Source organism: Lynx canadensis, chromosome A2 (genome assembly GCF_007474595.2).
Source record: "Lynx canadensis isolate LIC74 chromosome A2, mLynCan4.pri.v2, whole genome shotgun sequence".
NCBI lineage: Eukaryota > Metazoa > Chordata > Mammalia > Carnivora > Felidae > Lynx > Lynx canadensis.
In genome coordinates, this window is record NC_044304.2 from 78,713,668 (window position 1) to 78,737,988 (window position 24,321).

Consider the following 24,321-nt stretch of genomic DNA (forward strand, 5'->3'; position numbering starts at 1 on the left):
CTGCTTGGAATTATTGCAGGTAATAGTATACTTTAAAGCACCATGTAAGTGTCAGTACTAATATTTTAAGTTACACAGCCATTTCTAGCATCTTTACATATATCCTATAGATGTAAAATGGCATCATGTTTGCTTAGTTTCTGTCACCAAGATGGATTCTTGGGGAATTCAGCCATCATGCAGACATTCATGTGTCTACTGTATATTAAGGACATTCCAAATATGGGGATACAACAGTAAAGAAGAAATTGTTCTGTTCTTGTGGGATATAAATAAGCATGTATTATACTGTGAGGTGGTCATAAGTACTATAAAGAAAATAAAGGTAAGGGGGTAGATGGAGGTCTGGGAATGGTGGATGGGGAACAAACTGGGGAAAGCCTCTTAGGAAATCAGGTTTGAACTTACTAAGGTTTTGGAGAGGCGGGAGAGCTTTCAGAGAGACAGAGAACACAATATAAAGGCCCTGAGGTAAGAAAGATTTAAAAAAAAATTTTTTTTAACATTTATTCATTTTTGAGAGAGAGCATGAGGGGAGGGGCAGAGAGAGAGAGAGAGACAGAATCTGAAGCAGGCTCCAGGCTCTGAGCTGTCAGCACAGAGCCTGATGTGGGGCTTGAACCCAGGAATGACCTGAGCTGAAGTCACATGCTTAACTGACTGAGCCACTCAGATGCCCAAAAAAGAGTTTTTAGTATGTTTGAATAAAGGCCAGCAAATATAGAGTGCTTTTTTTACTGCATAGATGTAGAGAGGTAGGGGAAAGATTTATAGGACCTGTTGGACCATGGGAAAGAGTTTGGATTTTATTCTGGGAAAGATGAAAAAGCGATTGGAGGGTTTTGAGCCAAAGAGTGAGAAGTGATCACTCTCCCTTTCTTTTTTCTGAACAGTTCTGTCCTGAAACCATTAGGTGGGACAGAGCAAGGTAGGCACATACCATTTGAGGAGGGGTGTGTGGAGCTGTTGTGGCACAAAGCAGCATGTTGGCCCTCGTGGGATGGGGATGGTGGCCTGGGACAGAGGATCCATGTTGGGAGGGCATGGCGGATGTCACCAGAGTCAGAGCCTAAGCAGGGTGAAGACAGGGTCTTTCTGATGGGGTCACCTAGTGTGGGATGCTAGGGCTTGATCAGGGTGGGGAGAGTGTCCAGAGGGGAGAGTAGACCGCACGGAGAGTCAGGGCCCATGCTGTCCCCACCATGTGTAAGGGGTGGCCTGGAGCAGGCTTTGAGGATTAACGCATAGTAATGTAGCAGTCTTCATTTCCTGATCTTGATAATTTTGTTGTAGTTTGTAGACCATCCTTGTTTTTAGCTTTTGAGGATGTTGGAGCCTCAGGTTGGCAGCTGACCCTCAGGTGGTTTGGGGAAGAAAGTCTTTGTATTGTGCTTTTCTACAAGTTTGTTGTTTCAAAACTGAAAAAGAAAAACCAACAGTGTCACTGTGGCCACTGTATGATAATGGATTGTAGAGTGGCAGGATCTCAGGCAGGAGGCTGCAGCGGCCGCTAGTCTGGGTGGGTTGTGCTCGTGGTGTGAGTAGGTGGTCTTAGTGGAGGAGGTGAGAATGGTCAGATTGGGGACTTAATTTGAAGTGAGAGCTGATTGGATTTACTGGTGGGTGTGAGAGAAGACAAGAGTCAAGGATAGCCTCTTGGTTTTTTAAGGCTTCAGGAACTGGGGAAAGATGATGTCATTAAATAATGCCATGAATTCATTTTTTGAAAATTGAGTTTAAAGAAAAAATAGTTGTTTGTCAAAAGACCTGGTTTCCAGTCTTAGCTCACCCACGGAGATGGTGTGTGAACTTGCCTTGACATTTTTGGCTCTTGGTTTATTCATGTAGACAGAATGGTGTAGAATCTACTGTAGTAGGACCAAACATGCCACGCCTAAGCTAAACCTGGTCTTCATTTCAGCAAGGCATGTGGTAATCTCTCATGATACTTTGTTGAAGGGCTGGAGAAATGCAGTTTATATAATTGCACACCTTGATAGTTTAACACCTGCTCTCCGAAAGTATTAATGATTTAATCACTAACTTTACTTTCAAAGAGTTCATTAAATGGTGAGATGAAATACTTCGTCTTTGATCCTGTTTTGCTCAATGTTTTTATCAGTGCCTTGGATGGCTTGAATTACATGCTTATCAAATTAGTATATAGGTAGGGATGTTGAGAGCACCTTTTTGGGGGGTTATAGCTGGGAATCATAAAAGTCTTGGTTGAATGAAACCACCATGATAATTACTGATGAACAGCTTCGGTTAACTTCATCATGTACCTACTTCAGTGTGCATACATGGATTTTGAATAGGAATGACAGGATTATTGGGCATTAAATGATAATAGATGGAAAACCCCAGGCATGCTGGACGTACCCTGTAGATGTCAGTAGCATTCCTTCTTAGTCAAAGGGTGTACAAGCCTTACTTACCCATGCTTCATGTTTGTTAACTTTTTGGTTATGAATCATTTGGTCAGAATACTTTTAAGGAAAGACAGTTTGAATCCTTCCAAAAATTTGTTTGTACTGTGCATACTTGAGGTGGTATTTCTTACCTTGAAAAAAGCTTCCGTAGGTGAAGTTTTCAGCCGGTTTGCTTGGCTCTGCTAAGGGAAAAGTGTGAGTGATATGTCCCCAGATCATTGCTATAGTGTTAAAGATGTATGTATGTATATATATATATATATATACACATATATACACACACACACACACACACATACATACATATATATATATATACACACACACATACATACATACACACACATACATACATACACATACATACATACGTACATATGTATATGATATAATACACAATACAGATATTTTTTCACTTCTTAGAAATTAATGTACTATTCCCACTTTATCCTTAAAATAACTCTAAAGCACCAAACACTGTTCCCCTGTGTTCTTTGTTACTATGTAGTATCTTGTACACTTTGGTGCCGAGTAAGTTACATAGTAAGTAATTGAGAAGAAAGACTTTATTGTTCCTAACATTTCTGAACAGTGCCAGTATTATAATCTTATTTGCTTTAAGAATCAGCTCTTGAGAAAGTGCTAGACTGCCTGCAGTGTCTCAAACATGAAATACGGGTAGGTGTTGCAGAGAAATTTCTGTGCTGTTCTGACTTGTGGTTTGAAGTTTGAAACTTAGGAGGAAGTTGCTGCCTGACATTTTCAAACATTGGTGGTGGTAATGCAGACTTGACTGTTGGTCACTGTCTGTGTTCACGGAAGGCCTCACCTTCCATTTGTGTTTGGATTTTGTTAAGGAAGTTTTAGTGTATACATTTCTCTAGTGCTTTTTTCCCCCAGCATACAGTTTCAGTCTTTATGTAAATATACGTTCTTAAAGTTTGTTTTCACAGATCATTTTTGACCCAGTGTTTTCTCTCCAGCTGCATCTGGGCCGTGTACCAGGGAGACCTAAGGTATTGAGAGGGGAACACTGAGCTGGGGAGAGCATTCCTGGCTGAGGTGGAGATGTATAGACTAGCAAATGAGATATCTACACAAACTTAAAAAATTGAGGTGAAATTCACACAACATAAAATTAACCATTCTAAAGTGAACAGTTCAGTGGCACTTAGGAGATTCACAATGTTGCAGCCACCAGTTCCAAAATGTTTCATCTCCTGAAAAAAGAAACCTGTGCCCTTTAAACACTTAAACCCCACTGCTCCTTCTGCCGGCTCCTAGCCACTACCAGTCTGCACTTTGTCCCTTTGGATTGACCTGTTCTGAGTATTTTATATAGTGGAATCATGCAGTATGTACCTTTTTGTATCTGGCTGCTTTCATTTCATATAATGCGTCTGAGGTTCATCCAGTTGTAGCGTGAATCAGTATTTCATTCCATTTTACGGCCAAATAATATTCCATTACATGTATATGCCACAGTTTATCCATTCATCACTGATGGATGAATGTGTGTATGTGTGTATTTGAGTACCAGTTTTCACTTCTTTTGGTTATATACTTAGGGAGGGGACTGCTAGGTGGTTGTATTATAATTCTATGTTTATCACCACTCTTTCCTCTAGAGGTTCCACTTCTTGATATTCCCTCCAGCAATGTATAAGGGTTTCTCCACATCTTTGCTAACATTTGTTAGTTTCTCCTTTCTTGCTTCCTTCCTCCTTCCTTCTTTCCTACCTTCCTTTCTAAATTATAGCCATCCTTTTTCTTATTTTTCTTATTTTTTTATTGGGGGAGAGAGTGTGTGTGCATGTGCAAGTGGGGGAAGAAGAGGAAAAGAGAGAATCTTAAGTAGGCTTCATGCCCAGCACAGAGCCCAGTGAAGGGTTTGATCTCACAATCATGACCTGAGCCAAAAGCAAGTGTTGGGACACTTAACCAACTGAGTACCACCTAGGTGTCCCGAGCCATCCTTTTTAAATTATAGCCATCCTTTTTGGTTCGAAGTGGTCTCTCATTGTGGTTTTTGCATTCTCTACATGATTAATGACATTGAGTATCTTTTCATGTACTTGTTGGTGACTTGTAGATCTTTGGAGAAATGTCTATTGACATTTTTGTTGTTGTTGTTATTGAGTTGTGCTTGTTATTTATTTTAGGTACTAGACCTTTATTGGATGTATGATTTGTTAATATTCTCTCTTCTGTAGGTTGTCTTTCGCTTTCTTCTTTTTTAAATTTTATTTAGGCTCTATGCCCCACGTGGGACTTGAACTGATGACTCTGAGATTAAGAGTTGTATGATCTACTGACTGAGCCAGTCAAGTGCCCCAATTTTTTGCTTTCTTGATAATGCCTTTTGATGCAAAAGGGTTTTTAATTTTGATAGTCCAATGGATCTGTTTTTTCTTTTGTTGCACATGCTTCTGTTTGTATAATCTAGGAATCTATTGCCAGACTCAAGGTCCTGAATCTTTATTCCTATGTTTTCTTCTAAGAGTTTTATGGTTTTAGCTCTTATATTTAGGCTGTTGATCCATTTGGAGTTAACTTTTGTATGTAGTGGGAAGTAGGAGTCCAACTTAAGTTCTTTGGATTGTCGATCTCCATTTGTGCCAGCACCATTTACCAATTGAGACCATTCTTTCTCCACTGAATGGGTCTTGCTGTACAAACTTTTACTTCTGTTTATAAGTATATGGGTCTATCTAGAATTTATTTCTGAGGAAGAGCTTTGTTTTTTTTTTATTAGTTTGTTATTTATTTTTTTTTTAATTTACATTCAAGTTTAGTTATCATATAGTGCAACAGTGATTTCAGGAGTAGATTCCTTAATGCCCCTTACCCATTTAGCCCATCCTCTCTCCCACTACCCCTCCATTAACGCTGTTTGTTCTCCATATTTAAGGGTCTCTTATGTTTTGTCCTCCTCCCTGTTTTTATATTATTTTTGCTTCCCTTCCCTTATGTTCATCTGTTTTGTATCTTAAAGTCCTCATACGAGTGAAGTCATATGATATTTGTCTTTCTCTAATTTTGCTTAGCATAATATCCTCTAATTCCATCCATGTAGTTGCAAATGGCAAGATTGCATTCTTTTTGATTGCCGAGTACTACTCCATTGTATGTATGTATGTGTGTATATATATATATATATATATATATATATATATACACATATATGAATGGATAAAGAAGATGTGGTATATATATATATATATATACACATACATACATGTATGTATGTATGTATATATATATATATATATATACACCACATCTTCTTTATCCATTCATCCATCGATGGACATTTGGGCTCTTTCCATACTTTGGTTATTGTTGATAGAGCTGCTATAAACATTGGGGCCCATGTGCCCCTTCGAAACAGCACATCTGTATCCTTTGGATAAATACCTAGTAGTGCAATTCCTGGGCGAAGGGTAGTTGTATTTTTAAGCTTTTGAGGAATCTCCATACTGTTTTCTAGAATGGCTGCACCAGTTTGCATTCCTACCAATGGTGCAAAAGAGATCGTCTTTCTCTGCATCCTCGCCCACACCTGTTATTGCCTGAGTTGTTAATGTTAGCCATTCTGACACGTGTGAGGTGATATCCCATTGTGGTTTTGATTTATATTTCCCTGATGATGAGTGGTGATGAGCATTTTTTCATGTGTTGGCCATCTGGATGTCTTCCTTGGGGAAGTGTCTATTCATGTCTTTCGCCCATTTTTTCACTGGATTATTTGTTTTTTAGGTGTTGAGTTTGTTAAATTCTTTATAGATTTTGGATACTAACCCTTTACCTGATATGTCATTTGCAAATATCTTCTTCCATTCTGTCGGTTGCCTTTTAGTTTTGCTGATTGTTTCCTTCACTGTGCAGAAGCTTTTATTTTGACGAGGTCCCAGTAGTTCATTTTTGCGTTTGTTTCCCTTGCCTCCGGAGATGTGTTGAATAAGAAGTTGCTGCGGCCAAGATCAAAGAGGTTTTTGCCTGCTTTCTCCTTGAGGATTTTGATGGCTTCCTGTCTTACATTGAGGTCTTTCATCCATTTTGCATTTATGTTGTGTCTGGTGTAAGAAAGTGGTCCAGGTTCATTCTTCTGCATGTCGCCGTCCAGTTTTCCCAGCACCACTTGCTGAAGAGACTGTCTTTATTTCATTGGATATTCTTTCCTGCTTTGTCAAAGATTAGTTGGCCATACATTTGTGGGTCCATTTCTAGGTTCTCTGTTCTATTGATCTGAGTGTCTGTTTTTGTGCTGTGAGGAGGAGCTTTGTATGGGAGGGTCTTTGGGGGCCACAGTCTGGCTGTGGTGGTAAATAGGGATTTGTCACTTGAATGCAAAATTAGCTTTATAAGTATAACTTTATTTTATTATTTAAAAAGAATTTTAATTAATTTTGAGAGAGAGTGCCAGAGGGGAAGGGGCAGAGAGAGGGAGAGGGGCACAGAGGATCTGAAGCAGCCTTCGTGCTTACAACAGTGAGCCTGATGTGGGGCTTGAACTCACAAACAGCGATATCATGACCTGATGACCAAATGATTAAATTAGGGCTGATTTTATTTTGGCTTTTGAGTCCCCTTATAGGATCTATTTAGTTTGCCTATTGTAGTTCAGTACTGTGAAGTGGGCTTACTGGTTTCCTTTTCTGAAAACTTATAGTTTGTTTTGCAGTTTATTCCCAAGGTAATTATTAATGTATTTTTTATTTTTTCAATTAAATTTTTTTAAAGTAATCTCTGTGCCCATCATGGGGCTCAAATTCATGACCTCAAGATCAGGAGTTGCATACTATACTGACTGAGCCAGCTAGGTGTCCCCATTTTAAAATGAGAATCTCAAAAATAATAATAAAAATAAAAAAATAAAATGAGAATCTCTAGGGGCACGAGGGTGGCTCATTTGGGCATCTGACTCTCCATTTTGGCTCAGGTCATGATCTTGAGGTTTGTGAGATTGAGCCCCACATGAGCTCTGTGCTGGCAGCAAGGAGCCTAGTTGGGATTCTCTCTTTCCCTGTCTTTCTGTCCATCCACACTCGTGTTCTCTCTCTCTCTCTCTCTCTCTCTCTCTCTCTGAAAATGAATAAACATTAAAAAGAAAATGATGGGGTGCCTGGGTGGCTCAGTTGGTTAAGCATTCGGCTCTGGCTCAGGTCATGATCTCATGGTTCGTGGGTTCCAAGCCCTGCATCAGGCTCTGTGCTGACAGAGCCTCTCTGCCCCTTCTCTCTGCCTCTCCCCTGCTGGTGCTCTGTCTCAAAAACAAACATTAAAAAAAAGACGAAAAAAATAATTCTCTAAAGAAATTATACTGATAAACTTTAAGTTTGTTTAATGTAAACATTTTGCATATGCAGCTCCTCTTTTCCCCTCTTCCACATGATTAAATTGGTAGCAGTTTTGCAGTAGACACATTAAGGGACTGAAGATGAGAGGTGCTGAGCCAGCGAGGAACGTTAGCTTCCATTTCATCCCTCTGTCTTTTGAGGGAGTGGATGTGGCAGTGTGTAGGGACTATGTGTTCATACGTGTGGGTGTTTTAGATTTAAAAAAAAAATTATTTTAGAGAGGGGGAGAGAGTGCAAGTTGGGGAGGGGCAGAGGGAAAGGGAGAGAGAATCCCAAGCAGGCTTCCCACTGTCAGTGCAGCCCGAGAGGGGGCTCGATCTCAAAGACCATGAGTGAGATCAAGACCTGAGCTGAAATGGAGAGTCGAATGCTCAACCAACTGAGCCACCCAGGTGTCCCTTGTGTGTGTTTTAAAGCATAGATGTTGCTTTGCTTCTTTGAATCTTGTCTTAAATATATAGCAAAAACCAACATAATGACAACACTGTAACTAAAAAATGGTAACTATTTAAAGATTTGATGACCTGGATTACTAGGAAAAAACCACTTGAGTATTTGCAAAAAATTTAAAAAGCTGATTATGTAATTTTTTCCTCTTCCTGGGTTAAATTTAATGGTGGATGTTGACAATAAAAACTGAAGTTTGTTAAAGTTAATCATTAATGTGTTTCTTGAAAAAGTGTTTAAGAATGTGGAAGAGGGGCACCTGGGTGGCTCAGTCCGTTCAGCATCCGACTTCGGCTCGGGTCATGATCTCGCAGTTCACGAGTTTGAGCCCCCATGTCAGGCTCTGTGCTGACAGTTTGGAGCCTGGAGTCTGCTTCGGATGTTGACAGTAAAAACTAAAGCTTGTTAAAGTTAATCATTAATGTGTTTCTTGAATAAGCATTTAAGAATGTGGAAGAGGTGCCTCTGGGTGGCTCAGTTGGTTAAGTGTCTGACTTCGGCTCAGGTCATGATCTCATGGTTTGCAAGTTTGAGCCCCTGCATCAGGCTCTGTGGTGACAGCTCAGAGCCTGGACCCTGCTTCGGATTCTGTGTCTCCCCCTTCTCTCTGCCTCTCCCCTGCTTGTTCTCTGTCTCTCTCAAAAAAAAAAAAAAGTTAAATTTCAAGAATGTAGAAGAGAGAAGATAATTTTAAGCCTTAATAATACTACAAATGAATGTTTAAAAAAGTTCATGAAACCATAAATACCTGGAGGCTGTTGTACTTAAACCCCTATATTCTATATTCTGAGTGATAATGTTCAATAGTAGATAATCCTATTTTGATTGTAACTCTTAGCTATGTTGAAAAAGACATTTGCAGTGTGAACAATTTTGAGTCTTCAATTAATATGTATAGAATTTTAAAATAGTATTGAGTTACATTTTCACAGAACTTAGAGATTTCTAAAGAGTAAAAGAGTGCTTTGTGAACATAACGTTTTCTTAACTGTGACTTCCAGTCAGTTTTGAAATATTGAGTAAATGAAGTTGTTTTTAAATATATGATAGATTTCATCTTTACTCCCTTGGATTTGTGTTTATTTTAGTTTTAAGATGTGACTCCTTGGGGGTGCCTGGGTGGCTCTGTTGAGTGTCTTGATTTTGGCTCAGGTCATGATACCAGGGTTGTGCGATCAAGCACTGCATTGGGCTCGGGGCTCAATGTGGAGCCTGCTTAAGATTCTCTCTCTCTCCCTCTGCCCCCCTCCCTAGCTCATGCATGCGTGCACTCTCTGTATTAAGAAAAAAAAAAAAAGGAAAAAAAGATGTGACTGGTTTATTTGAAAATATTGCCTAGGTTTTGTTTTAAAAGATGAATTTTACTCATGCATGTAAATTCCTGTTTTATAAGTTGGCTTGTGATCATTTGATTTGTGACTGTCTTGGGGGTACAGTAATGGAACGCTGGGTGTGTGAAATACCGACTCCTCACTGCCCTCCAGTGCCAGGGTTCTGTACTGGTGTTTACTGGCTCAGACGGCAGGACCCTGTGCTTGGACCCAGAAGTTGCATGCATTCTGTAGTGCTTGAATTCTGTTTTCTAGAGAGTTAGAGCTTTTACTCACATTCTCAAAGGAGGTGGGAGAAGCATGTCTTAAAAAAAAAGTTAAAAAAGAAGTTAAAAGGTTAATTAAGGTAGCATATTGGTAGCTGAAGGATAAACTAAAAATAAGATTAGTAAAGTTCTTTGATATTAAGGATGTGACAGAAAGAACATAAAAGGCTCAGGTGCTGAGTGACATTTCTGATTATTCAAATAGCATGAATGAAGGAACTTGATACTTGTGTAGACAGTGATTCTTAAATGTTTTACTCTTAGGACTCTTTTAGACTCTTAAAAATTATTGAGGAGACTAAAGAGCTTTTTAAAATGTGGTTTATATTGATTAATACTGTTAGAAATTAAAATTGAGAAATTTTGAAAGTTAAAAGAACAGTAGTAAACCATTGAGTATTAACATAAAATAGCATATTTTTAAATGAAGAAAATTTAAATGAACAAATTTAAAAAAATAAAACATTTGAGGAATTACATTGTTCTACATTTTTGTCAATCTCATTAATGTCTGGCTTAATAAAATCTAGACTCTGTTGTTTTTCAGAGTTTATTTTGATAGAGTGCAGATGTGTGCACATGTGCAAGCAGGGAAGGGGTAAAGAGAGAGGGAGAGAGAAAATTACAAGCAGGCTCTGCACTGTCAGCACAGAGCCCGATGCGGGACTACATCCCATGAATTGTGAGATCATGACCTGAGCCGAAATCAAGTCAGATGCTCAACTGACTGGGCCACCCAGGCTCCCTGAAGCTAAATTTCTTTCATATATATATATATGTATATATATGCTTCTGCCTTCAGTCTGTCACAGAATGAATGTTATTTTGACTGAAATATATGCAAAAAAATCCTTAAATTCATCCTCTGTCCTTGGCATCAGCTGTTTGTATTAAAGCAGGAACTTCATCAATTTAAAAAAAATTTTTTTTTTAATGTTTATTTACTTTTGAGACAGAGAGAGACAGAGGATGAACGGGGGAGGGTCAGAGATAGAGAGGGAGACACAGAATCTGAAACAGTTTCCAGACTCCGAGCTGTCAGCACAGAGCCCGACGCAGGGCTCGAAGTCACGAGCCGTGAGATCATGACCTGAGCCGAAGTCGGACGCCCAACCGACTGAGCCACCCAGGCGCCCCAATTTCATCAATTTTTAAGACTGTGTCTGCCAGGTTCCCCAGTTTGAATAACCATGGCTCCTCTGTTAGCCAGGTGAGAAAGGTGTCCCCTGGGAAAAGAGACCACTTTTCCTTGCAACCAGCATACTCCCACAGGTGTTTTCCCTGAGACAAATGTATGCAGCAGAATTGCTTCCTGCTTCATTGGACTGCACGTGTGCTCAGGGTTGAGATGTAATAATATGTTTTACTCCTTGGTGAAAAACACTCTTAAATGAGATGGACATGATTTTAAGTGCAAGTTAAGTCAAGAGTGCAGTGATTGCTGACCGGTGCAGTTTGGAGCCGGTGAATGTGAGGTGCTTGCCCTGTTACCGTTGATTCACGTGTCAGTACATGTCAGCACAGGGGAAAGGGCAGATGGCATCTCGTTACCATTATGGAAATAGCTTGGATCGTGTGGACTTCTTGGGATTTGTGAACTACTTTTGAGGGTTGTTGGGGGATTTGCACCTGTACTGTGAATTACTGTGGCAGCTCTTCCTCCCGTCAAGAAAAATACAGAATCAAACCAGGGTCTGATTTTCAGGTATAATGGAGGGGAGGAGGTGTCAATAATATTTCTCATTTTCCTGTTTGTCATTCTTATGTAAGCCTCTGAACTGCCCAGTAGACTAGGTATTGAACTTGCAGATGAGGTAAACACCCTGAGAGGCAGCATACCTTGCCTAACTTAACTAAGGTCACAGAAGTAGTAAACGGGGGCTCGTGGGCTGGAACTAAAATGGGGTGAAATCAAAGATGACACGTCCACACGTGCCTGTAGGTAGATGTAACGGATCCTGGATTTAGGAGAGTCTATTCAAAGGACTGGTGCCCTATCCTTGAACCGCCTGTGTCGTTGCAGCCATTTTCTCCTTATCTTGTCATTAACCTTTTTCATTTAGAATCCTAGGAATCGTGATTAGAAAGATGCTTATGGAAACCACTGATATTTACGTGATCTTTGATCTCATTTGTAAAATTGGAATAAGGTCAAGGAATAAAATATTGTCAAGCTAGAAGGGAATGTAGTTAATCTGGTGGTCTTTCTTTCTCTGATTTTTAGAATTATTTGTACCAGTTTGCTGTGAAGCACTGACCTAACACGGAGGGAGTGTCATCCAAGTGCAGAGAGTACCGTGCTTTAGCTAGTCTTTGAGTATGTCTTCATGGAGTAGCGGGCAGACTACAGAAGTTAATGCTGCTTTCCAGTCCTTTCCAGTCATTTGAGAGGTAGTTTCCACTGCTTAAAGGATTCTTCTCTTCAAGTCAAGAGGCGCGCTTTTAAGATTACCTGCAAGATACCTTTTTCATTAATACACCATTTTGTGTTGTGTAAGAATGCTGGGAGTTTCATGGTATCAACTAAGAAGCAATTTCAGAAAATTTTTAGTAACTGATATCTTTAATATGAATATGCATTAGGAGGAATACTATCATAGACCCTCAGAATTAACAAAAAGTTATTTTGCAGTATATTAGAATCATGCCAAATATATTTAAGCTGGAATTTTCTTCACCAAGAATATTTCCAGATTTGCCAAAGGGATGAGAATACAGATGTGTATGTAAGATTTAGAATGAATAATAATACTCCAAGGGACTTTACAGATTATCTACTTAAGTGGTTTTAGAACTTTAAAATGGTGGAACTTTTTCTTTATTTCAAATCGCGTCCAGGAGTCCAGTATTTATTTATTTTTTAAAGTTCTTTTTAATGTTTGTTTATTTTTGAGCGAGAGACAGAGCACGAGCAGGGAAGGGACAGAGAGAGAGGCAGAGAGAGAAGCAGGCTCCAGGCTCTGAGCTGTCAGCACAGAGCCCTACTCGGGGCCCGAACCCACAGACCATGAGATCATGACCTGAGCCTAAGTCGGATGCCCAACTGACTCAGCCACCCAGGCGCTCCCAGGAGTCCAGTATTTAAAGCATAAAAGGCAAATGGTTGAAAGGAGAGTCGTGGGTCTGGAATCCTTATGCTTCTTGGCAGGTTCTGTTTGCCACTGCTGGGAGCCTTTGGTTAATAGTAATAAACAACATTAACATGTATCAAGTGTTCATTCTGGGCCAGATACTAAAGCACTTTACATGCATGATTTCATGGTTTGAAAGCCACTCATCTAGTTCAGCTTGTGAGTTTATCTCTGAAGAAGCAGGCCCAGAGAGCTTACTAGCTCACCTGAGTTGCCCAGGGTTTTTTGTAGAGTTAGTGTTACTGAAATTCTTCAGTCAGTTTAGCAAATGGTGTGTGTATGTGGTGTGTTATTATTCCAGATACAAAAAGTCGTATGTGTTCATTGCCAAAATTTTTGCCTTCAGAAAAGAGCAAAAGGGAAAGAACACTTAGCTTCACTAATTATGGATTGATCAGATTTTGGTGCCGATCTTTGTAGCCTTCTTAAATATTTATTGGAAAATTGATATATGTACCATACCATTTCATTAGGAGTCTCAAGGTTAATAATACATTCTTTTTTTTTTTTTTTTTTAATTTTTTTTTTTCAACGTTTATTTATTTTTGGGACAGAGAGAGACAGAGCATGAACGGGGGGAGGGGCAGAGAGAGAGGGAGACACAGAATCAGAAACAGGCTCCGAGCCATCAGCCCAGAGCCTGACGCGGGGCTCAAACTCACGGAGTGCGAGATCGTGACCTGGCTGAAGTCGGACGCTTAACCGACTGAGCCACCCAGGCGCCCCAAGGTTAATAATACATTCTAAAGCATGTTCCTTTTTCCCTGAAAGTTCTTTATGAGAATGATTATTTAATGAAATTTTATAAAATTGAACAGTTTATTTAATGTTTCCCATTGTTGGACATTTATGATGTTTGCAGGGTTTTTCTTTTTTCTGTTGTATTTAATGCTGTAAGGAACATTTAATGAGCATAAAATTTCTGGAACATGAGCTTATAGATTTCAAATTAGTAGATCTTAAAAATGTATTTTGGGGGCACTTGGGTGGTTCAGTCAGTTAAGTAGGAAACTGTTTATTTTGGCTCAGGTCACTATCTCACATTTGTGGGATTGAGCCCTGCATCTGCTCTGTGCTGACAGTGTGGAGTCTGCTTGGGATTCTCTCTCCCCCTTTCTGTCCCTCCATCCCTCGCTCTCTTTCTTTCTTGCCCCCGCCCAATAAATAAACTTAAAAAAACATATATATGTTTTGATGCATATTTCCTAACTGATCTTTGGAAGGTTTTTGCCAATTTATGCTTTTACAGTCATGTAATTAAACTCTTGTGAGTTCTCAACAGTGCAGCTAAAACAAATGGATAAGTCATTATTTTAATTTGCAGTTGATTATAAATGAGGTTAAGCTTTCAACCCTTTATATTTATTAGGTGTTTCTAGTGTTTCATTTGTAAATTTCTAGTTTGTTTTTTTTTTTTTTTTACTTTGCCAGCTTTTCTATTTGGATGTTTTTTCTCTTTTTAAAAAATAAGAGTTTGGGGCGCTTGGGTGGCTCAGTTGGTTAATAAGCATCTGACTTCAACTTAGGTCATGATCTTGAGGTTCCTGAGTTCGAGCCCCACATTGAGCTCTGCCTGCCTGGGCTTCTCTCTTTCTCTGCCCCTCCCCCACTTGCTTGTGCGCACACTCTCTCTCAAACTTCAAAAAAATAAAGGGAAACCTGATTTGCTCTCAATTTAAAAAAATTTAAAAAGTAAAAAATAAGAGTTAAATGGAGGCAAAAATTCTCAACAAGATATTAGCAAATAACATCCAACAGTACATTAAAATAGTTATTCACCATGATCATGGAATTTATTCCTGGGCTGCAGGGGTGGTTGAGTATTTACAAATCAATTAACATAATATACCACATTAATAAAAGAAAAGAGGGGCGCCTGGGTGGCTCAGTTGGCTGAGACTCAAACTCTTGATATTGACTCAGGTCATGATCCCAGAGTTGTGGGATTGAGCCCTGTGTCTAGCTCTGAGCCATATGTGAAGCCTGCATAAGACTCACTCACTCACTCTCACTCACTCTCTCTCTCTCTCTGTCTCTCTCCCTCCCCCTTTCTCCCCTGCTTGTGCTCTTTCTCTCTCTAAAATAATAAAAAATGGGCACCTGGGTTGACTCAGTTGGTTAAGTGTCTGACTTCGGCTCAGGTCATGATCTTATAGTTCATGGGTTTGAGCCCCGTGTCGGGTTCTGTGCTGACAGCTTGGGGCCTGGAGCCTGCTTGGGAGTCTCTCTCTGCCTCACTTTCTCTCACAAAAGAAATAAACTTAAAAAAAAATGCAGCATTCATTCTGGATAAAAATCCTCAAGAAAGTAGGGATGGATGGAACATACCTCCACATCATAAAGGCCATATACAAAAGACCCACAGTTAATATTAGCCCCAGTGGGGAAAATTTGAGAGCTTTTCCTCTATGGTCAGGAACAAAACAAGGATGTCTGCTCTATTACTATTTAACGTAGTACTGGAAGTCTGAGCCTCAGCAATCATACAACAAAAAGAAAGAAAATGCATCTATCAGGACGTGCCTGGGTGGCTCAGTTGGTTAAGCATCTGACTCTTGGTTTTAGCTCAGGATGTAAGCTCTTGGTTTGTGGGATCAAGCCCTGAGTTGGGCTCTGTGCAGACAGCACAGAGATTCTCTGTCTTGGAATTCTGTCTCCCTCTCTCTCATAATAAATGAATAGACATTAAAAAAAAAAAAAGGCATCCATATTGGCAAGGAAGAAGTCAGATCTTCACTATTTGCAGACAACACGATATACCCTATGTAGAAAACCCAAAAGGCTCCACCAAAAAATTGCTAGAATATCTGAATTCAGCAAAATTGCAGTATATAAAATCAGTGTACAGAAATTTGTTGCATTTCTATACATCAATAATAAAGCACCAGAAAAGGAAATCAAGGAATCGATCCCATTTACAGTTGCACCAAAAACCATAAGACACCTGGGAATAAACCTAACTGAAAAGGTAAAAAATCTGTACGCTAAAACCTATAGAAAGCTTATGAAAAAATTGAGGAAGGCACAAAGAAATGGAAAAACATTCCACACTAATGGCTTTGGAAGAACAAACATTGTTAAAATATCTAATACTCAAAGTGTCTACACATTTAATACAATCCCTATCAAAATACTGCCAGCATTTTTCACAGAGCTAGAACAAACAATCTTATAATTTGTATAAATCACAAAAGACCCTGAGTAGCCAGAGCAATCCTGGAAAAGCAAAGCTGGAGGCATCACAATTCTGGACTTCAAGCTATACCACAAAGCTGTAGTCATCAAAACAGTATGGTAGTGGCACAGAAGCAGCCACATAGATCAACAGAACAGAATAGAAAACCCAGAAATGGACCCACAACTATATGGTCAACTCATTTGTGACAAAACAGGAAAGAATATCCAGTGGGAAAAGGACAGTCTCTTCACAGACGATGTTGGGAAGATTGGACAGCAACATGCAGAAGAATGAAACTGGACCACTTTCACAAAAATAAATTCAAAACGGATGGAAGACTTAAATAAATGTGAGACGGATAAACATCAAAATCCTCGAGGAGAATACAGGCAACAACCTCTTTGACCTTGACAGTAGCAACTTCTTACTAGATACGTTGTAAGAAGCAAGGGAAACAAAAGCAAAAAGGAATTATTGGGATTTCATCAAGATACAAAGCTTCTGCACAACTAAGGGAACAGTCAACAAAACTAAAAGGCAGCCTATGGAATGGGAGAAGATATTTGCAAATGACACATCTGATAAAGGGTTAGTTAGTATCATCAAATTCGGTACCCAAAAAACAAATAATCCAGTTAAGGAATGGGCAGAACACATGCATAGACGGTTTTCCAAAGAAGACATTCAGATGGCTAACAGACACATGAAAAGATGCTCAACATCACTCATCATCAGGGAAATACAAATTAAAACCACAGCGAGGTACCACCTCACTCCTGTCAGAATGGCTAAAGTTACCAAATACAAGAAACAACAGGTTTTGGTGAGGATGCAGAGAAAGGAGAACCTTCTTGCACTGTTGGTGGGAATGCAAACTGATACAACCAGTTTGGAAAGCAGAATGGAGATTCCTCAGAAAGTTAAAAATAGAACTACCCTCCAGTCCAGCAATTGTGCTATTAGGTATTTACCCAGAAGCTACAAAAATACAGATTTAAGGGGGTACGTGCACTCCAATGTTTATAGCAGCATTATCAACAATAGCCAAGCTATGGAAAATGTCCATCGACTGATAAATGGATAAAGAAGATGTGCACATGTGTTTGTGGACACACACACCCCACACACTGGAATATTACTCAGCCATCAAAAAGAATGAAATCTTGCCATTTGCAAGGATGTGAATGAAGCTAGAGTGTATCATGCTAAGTGAGATAAGTCATGCAGAGAAAGACAAATACCATATTCATTCATATGTAGAATTTAAGAAACAAAACAGGAACATATGGGGGGGAAGAGAGAAGGAAACAAAAATCATGAGAGACTCTTATTTAAAAAAAATTTTATTATTATTATGTTTATTTGAGAGAGAGAGGGACGAAGTGCAAGTGGGGAAGGGTCATAGAGAGAGGGAGACACAGAATCCGAAGCAGGCTCCAGGCTCTGAGCTGTCAGCACAGAGCCCAACGTGGGGCTTGAACTCACGAGCCGTGAGATCATGACCTGACCCGCCCTGAGACTCTTTTTTTTTTTCTTTGAAGTTTATTTATTTTTGATTGGGGGGGGCAGTATGAGTAGGGGAGGAGCAGAGAGAGAGAGAGACAGACAGACAGCTGAAAATAATTCTGATAATTCTAAAATGGCCACCTGTGCAACAGTGCAGCCTGCCAGAAAGAAATCTCAAGGCATTTTCAGTCTCAGGGGTTTGTGGTCTTTGAAGAAGTAACCCCTCTGGCCTTCTTTCTGGGGGTGATGGCTGTTAGAATTTACAGGCGGCAGGGAGAGGAGCTCGGTGGCACCTCCTTTGGAAAAGAAAAATATGTCTTTTACAAATTTAGGCGTGTCACTGTTTTGATGGAAGTGTCACTCAGCTTTTAAAATCCACGCTGAAATTCACGGCATGGAACTTGGGTCCATGCCACTTCTTTTTTCTTTTTTTTAATTTTTTTTTTAACGTTTATTTATTTTTGAGACAGAGCATGAACGGGGGAGGGTCAGAGAGAGGGAGACACAGAATCTGAAACAGGCTCCGAGCTGTCAGCACAGAGCCCGACGCGGCGCTCGAACTCACGGACCGTGAGATCATGACCCGAGCCGAAGTCGGCCGCTTAACTGACTGAGCCACCCAGGCGCCCCAGGTCCATGCCACTTCTATAAGGATTTCAACTCTTCAAGGTTAGAGAGTTGTCGCAAGATCATTATCAGTACATTGGACAGTACCTGGCTGAATGGGCCAGGGCTCAGTAATGATCCTTATGCAATTACTTTAACTTTGCCGAAGTGGATGTTTAAGTTCACATTTCACAGTGAAGTTCACAGTTGAAGTTCACCACAGCCTTTCTCTTTTCACTGGCATTTTTCCTGTTTTGCCCCATTTAAAAGGAAAACAGGGGTGCCTGGCTGGCTCAGAGCATGCGACTTGTGATAATCAGGGTTGTAAGTTGAAGCCCCACTTTAGGTGTAGAGATTATTTTAAAAAAAAAGAGTTCTTATAAATAAATAAATAAATAAATGGAACACAAAACCCACGACTCTTCCTTTCCTTCTGGCCTTATTCTGCTTCCTTTCATTGTTTTTCTTCATTGTTCTTATAATGGGTGATGGGTCTACTATTTGCTTTCTAATTGTGCTGGTTTAACTTGTATATATATGCTACACATATTCTTTTGTGTATATAGCAGATACTATGTCTTTTCTAGAGAATAATCTCTTTGTTTATATTCTCCATGTTCATTTCTCACTCGCTTCGCCTGCTTTTAACTCCAGTTTTTCCTCTATTTCTTCATAATATATGGACTTTCTGTGTATGTTTCTCTTGACATCAGAGGAGGAGTCACGCAGTATTATGTTGTGGAGAGATTAGTAAAGTCAGAAGACATGCCATTTGCACATTGAAGGTGGATACACTCATTTGCCTGGGATAATTGTGAGGCTGAAATTAGATGTACTTTGTAGAATGCAAAGAACTGTATAAATGTAAGGCGTTATCACAATGATAATATAAAGACTTTGACTTACCCACAGTAACACAAGTAGTCCTAACTGGAACATCAGACTATGACATTTTTAGTGATTGGAAACCCTCTCAAATACCTTGTGTGCCTCTCTCTCGCTTGAGAATTTTCTTCATGACTCCTGCTGGGCCTTGGTGATATTCCACCTCCGCTGCTCTGTCACCGTAACTAGATGTGGGATGTGGGCGCTGGGAGGAATTGTTGTGACCCTGAGGACTTGCTTCCTTGGCGTTTGCCTTTTCCTGGGCCTTTTTTCACTTCTCCCCCTTTTTCTGTTACTTGATGCTCCTCTTTGAGCTTCTTGACTCTCACACCCTATAGCCCGGCCTTTTATATTCCTTAGTCAGTTAGAATACTCTTCCTCTGACTTGGCTGGCTGAACAGAGTGTCCCCTAATCTTTGGGCTTTTGATTCTTTTTTTGTGGTGACTTGAAACAGTTTCTTCTTCCTCTCCCTCCCTTGCCTTCAGAGCATTTTTTCCCTTTTGTTTTTTTTTAACCCCCTCTTCTAATACCAGAGCTCATAAAACTTGTCAATAACCAAGGGAAATCAAAAAGGCAGAGGTTGTACTTGGGACATATTGTAGTTGGGGCACAATTTCAGGTTCGCCCCAGCTGCAGCGTAGTAGTTACCAGCAGAACAAAGAGGAAACTTGACAGCAGAGGAGAAAAACAGAAAGTTGGTAAGTAGAAGCAGTGAGGTAAGTCTGTGGCCATTGAAGAGATGGTGGGGCAGCTGTGTGCCCACTATGGGTGGGGTGGAGGGCACAGGGCCCAGGAGAGATGAGCGAGCGAACGTGTGTGTGCCTGTCAGTAGTTGAGGGAGCACCAGGGTGCACACGCAAGCCAGCGACTCCCACACCGACCTGCCCCTTGCTGTTTTCCTCTGGAAAAGGGTGGAGAGAAGTAAACTGGTATCTCTAGGTAACTTACAAAGGTGGAAATATGGGAAAGTATCATTTGACCCAGTACAGCTTTGGTTTCATTGTTTTATATGGCGCTATAGCTCTAAACCAGCAGCTTCTTACTCAGAATAATTTTATTGAGCTGTCATTCACACACCATAAAGTTCACTCATTTCCTTCTCTCTGCAGACCCTGGCAACCACCACTCTGCCTTCGGTCTTTATGAATTTGACTGCTCCAGATACCTGATAGAGGTGGAGCCTGACAGTGTTTGTCTTTTTGTGACTGGCTTATTTCACTTAGCATAATGTCTTCCAGGTTCCGTGTTGAAGTGTGTGTCAGACTTCATTCCTTTTCATGGCTGAATAATATTCCATTGCACATACATACCACAGTTTATTCACCCACTGATGCACATTTAGCTTGGTTCTCCTTTTTGGCTACTGTGAATAGTGCTACTCTGAACATTCATGCACTCAGATTTAAGTACCTGTTTTCAGTTCTTTGGGCTGTGTACCTAGGAGTGGAGTTTCTGGGTCATGGGGCAGTTCCCTTTGTAACTTTTTGGGGAACTGCCAAGCTGTTTTTCACAGTGACTAAACTATTTTACATTCCCACCAGCATTACACAGCATTCCAGTTTCTCTATATTCTTTATAACACTTTTCATATTTTGGATGACCCAGCCTAATGGATGTGAAGGAATGTCTTGTGACCTTTATTTGCATTCTCCAGTAACTAATGATGTTAAACAGATTTTCATGTGCCTGGTGGTCATTTTTATATCTTTGGAAAAATGTCTGTTTAAGCTTTTAGTTCACTACAGCAGTTAAGCAGGGTCATAACCATGTGCAGAGCCAAGCCCCTCCTAGAGCGTGGGTTCTATGATGAAAAAGAGTAAAGAATCTCTCTGTCTCTCTGACCTGTGCTGTGTGAAAAGGCTGAAGTGGTTGGCATAAATAATGTGTATTGTGGAAAGGTAGACTTGGCTTTTTAAACAGAGACTTAACTTAGTTTTTTATGCTCCATTTCATTTCACTAAGGTTTGAGGAGGTTTCATGGTAGATGTGCTAAAATGCAGGAGTCTAAGTAAAAGAGAAAAATTAGGATCAAAGGAAAATTAACTAGACTGGGGAGAAGAACATCATTGGGCATTGCTAGATGGAGAGGAAATGTATAGCAGTTGGTATAGGATTATGGGTGATACAATATTTTCTTCTTTGTATATGACTTCATTTTTTTTTAACATCTAACATATATTGCTTTAGTAAGGAGAAAATTTTACTAGAGTATTAAAATTCTGAATGCATCTGTCAGAGTTGCTGCTTTATCCACACTGATACATCATCCATTCTCACGGTTTTATCTGCTATGGCACTTGTGTTCAACCTGTCCTTCTTCCCTGAATTTCAGGTGCTCCTGCTGCCCAGTGTGTACCGCCCCCATCCTGTCTGGGTCTGGGACTCAGAAGGCACCTTCCAGCCTGGGCTCCCCAGCCGCACACTTTGCATGATTTCTCTCTATGCCTTTTCCTTTCTGTTCGGCTCAGGGCTCATTGCTACCGGCACTCATCCCAGATGAGCCCTCCCCACCCCCCCCGCCCCCCGCGCTTGGATGGGGGTGGGTACAGGGCCAGGGATTCCCCTGACTTCTTGCACTCTTTCTGTGCTGACTTGGGATCCTTCTCTCACTCTTGGGTGGCCTCTACCTGGCTCTGTCATGCTCACCACTGTGTTTATGGCACTGTGTCTGTGCACTTTTATCCTCCCCTGGATGAGGTCATAGACTTCTTCGGTGTTTGTCCCCATGCCTAGCAGAGTGTATGGTGCAGAGGTGGCCCAACACCTGGCTATTAAATTAATAAATCAGGTTTTTGCTATCATGAGTGCAAACTGGTGGATATGGCCTGGATCATACATGTGGCTGTGTTTGTGTACCTCCCCGTGCTTGGAAACAGGATATTTCACATAAAAATCCCTACCTCCGTGTTCTGAAAATATGAGAGTATCTGGCCCCCTGCATCAGCATCCCTCTGCCTTGGCTGTTCACTAACCCCGGTTGTGGTTGTGGCCCCTTCCATCCCCTTCATCTCACAGGAGACCTGCTCTACTCATGTCACCTGCTGTCCCTTTGAGACACTTGGGATTAGGTGGAATCCAGAGGAAGGATGGATTGCATGCCTTATAACCAGATCTGTCTGTCTCCTGTCGGTCTTTTGGGAGAAGGTGGGCAGCAGGCAGAGGTTTTGGTTTCTGGTGTATTTCTGCAGTTCTGTCTTTATGTGAGGGTGGTTAAGGACAGAGCTTTAAACTTTCGTGTATACATACACAAAGTGCTAGTGAGTTGACTTTCCAAAGACATTAGCAGAGTGACTGTCCTAATAACACAAGTTCAAATCAAATGACGTGTTTAGTTATGGGAAAGTCTATCATTCTTTCTTATTTTTTTCCTTAAAGATTTATTTATTTTAGAGAGAGAGTGCAAGCAGGGAAAGGACAGAGAGAAAGGGAGACAGAAGACCCGAAGTGAGCTCTGCACTGACAGCAGTGAGCCCTATGCGGGGCTCAAATCCATGAACCGTGAGATCGTGACCTGAGCAGAAGTCGGATGCTCAACCGACTGAGCCACCCAGGCACCCTGAAAGTTTATCATTCTGAAGTTCCTAAATTCCTTTTTGGAGTTTTTGATGTGTAATTTGTATGTCGATGTATGGTTTTTGGTTAAAATAAACATCTCTTACCTTCAGCAAATATGTATGGACTTGCCTAGAGAAATCTTTAATTCCTTTATGAAATTAAAGGTTGAGTTTTGTTACTTATGTTTGGAATTTGAAGGCATTACGTAAATTGTGTTCTTGGTGTGGCTGTATGCAAACTTCATGTTCACTTTTTTTTGTGGGGGGGCATGGTGCATAAATTCACAGGGGGCTGATCCCAAGCCCAAGCAAAGTGCTGCAGTCTTAGGAAATGGGGCAGCCCGGAAGGGCTGGAGGCAGGGCAGTAACGCGATCAGTTTTCTGTTTTTGAAACTTGACTCCACTTCACTGTGGGCCATGGGCTAGAGAAGTGTGGAGATACCTGGAGCAGAGATGGTGAGGGCTCCGATTAGAATAAATGATGAGGGAGGGAGAAATTCTGATTATTTGGGGGGAAGTTATATCATCTAAGTACTTAGGTTACTTATGAAACTCCTTTCAGGTAAGAGTGAATGAATCCGGAGAATACTGTAGTCCACAGTATCCTCTTTTCAGGCTATTACGCCGATTGGGAAAGGAGAAAGAGACTCATGGCTCTCTGGGGGAAAAGAATCTTTTAGGTGGGTAAGCAGAAACTCACAATTACTCCTTTCTGTCCTCCAGTACGTTCCACATAGAGGGGTCAGGTGCTTCAGGCACTATGAAGCAGCGGGCCTGCCCATAGAAGAAGCCACACCAGCCACTGGACGTACTGCCTGCTGGTTAAAAGCAAGAGCTGTTGTCTGCCTTTCAGTCATGAGATATACCACTTCCCCTTTGTGTGCTTGGGTGTCCTCAGCTGTCCCCTGGGGCCCTGCAGGTGTTTACTTACCTCCCAGTGGTGTTGCAAAGAGTAAATAAATTATTATGTGTCAGATGTTTACAATAGTGTCACGTATTAATAAGCACTTAGAACATATTGCTCCTACTGTTGTTGTTACTATTTTTATTAATGGATAGATCCACAAATAAGAATTCTTTGGAGTGACATTTCTATTACATTTTGTATAATTATTCAAAGTAGAGAGATTATAGTAGAAAATACCAAAAACAATACTGTTTGGCTCCAAACCACAGTAAGAACTTTGCCTTATAGCCTTCTAGGTGATCATCAGAACGAAGACTAAATTAAAGTACGTACAAGTGAGTGAAAGTCCATACGTGTCCACCATTCCTTAAGGTGACCTCCTGTTCTGCTTCTTGTCCTAAAGAGAAATCCTAGTATGCAGTACTTTCTGTGTAAGCTGTATGAACATTTTTACACGTTAAAAACAGCATGCACCTGGCATTTTCTAGAGCTCCCCGAAAACAATCCTGCCAGTGCTTGGAAGGTGAGATGGGAGAAGGGGGGAAGCAAAAGAAATGCTCAGGTGCTATCTCAGTCTGCTGCAAGATAGGTTGTTGGCAAAAGGGGGACAGGGTTTGTTTCCTGTGGGTTTTTTTTTTTTTTTATTCTCCATGGTGCAGACCTGATTTTCTATGGAAGCAGTATCATGAACTGTTAGGCTGCCGTGTGGAGCCACAA

At 40.6% G+C, this 24,321-nt stretch overlaps 1 protein-coding gene across 1 annotated transcript in view; it reads left to right on the forward strand.

The window, feature by feature from the left end:
• SRPK2 (SRSF protein kinase 2) overlaps nucleotides 1-24,321 on the forward strand; it is a 252,973-nt gene that overhangs the window by 37,601 nt on the left and 191,051 nt on the right.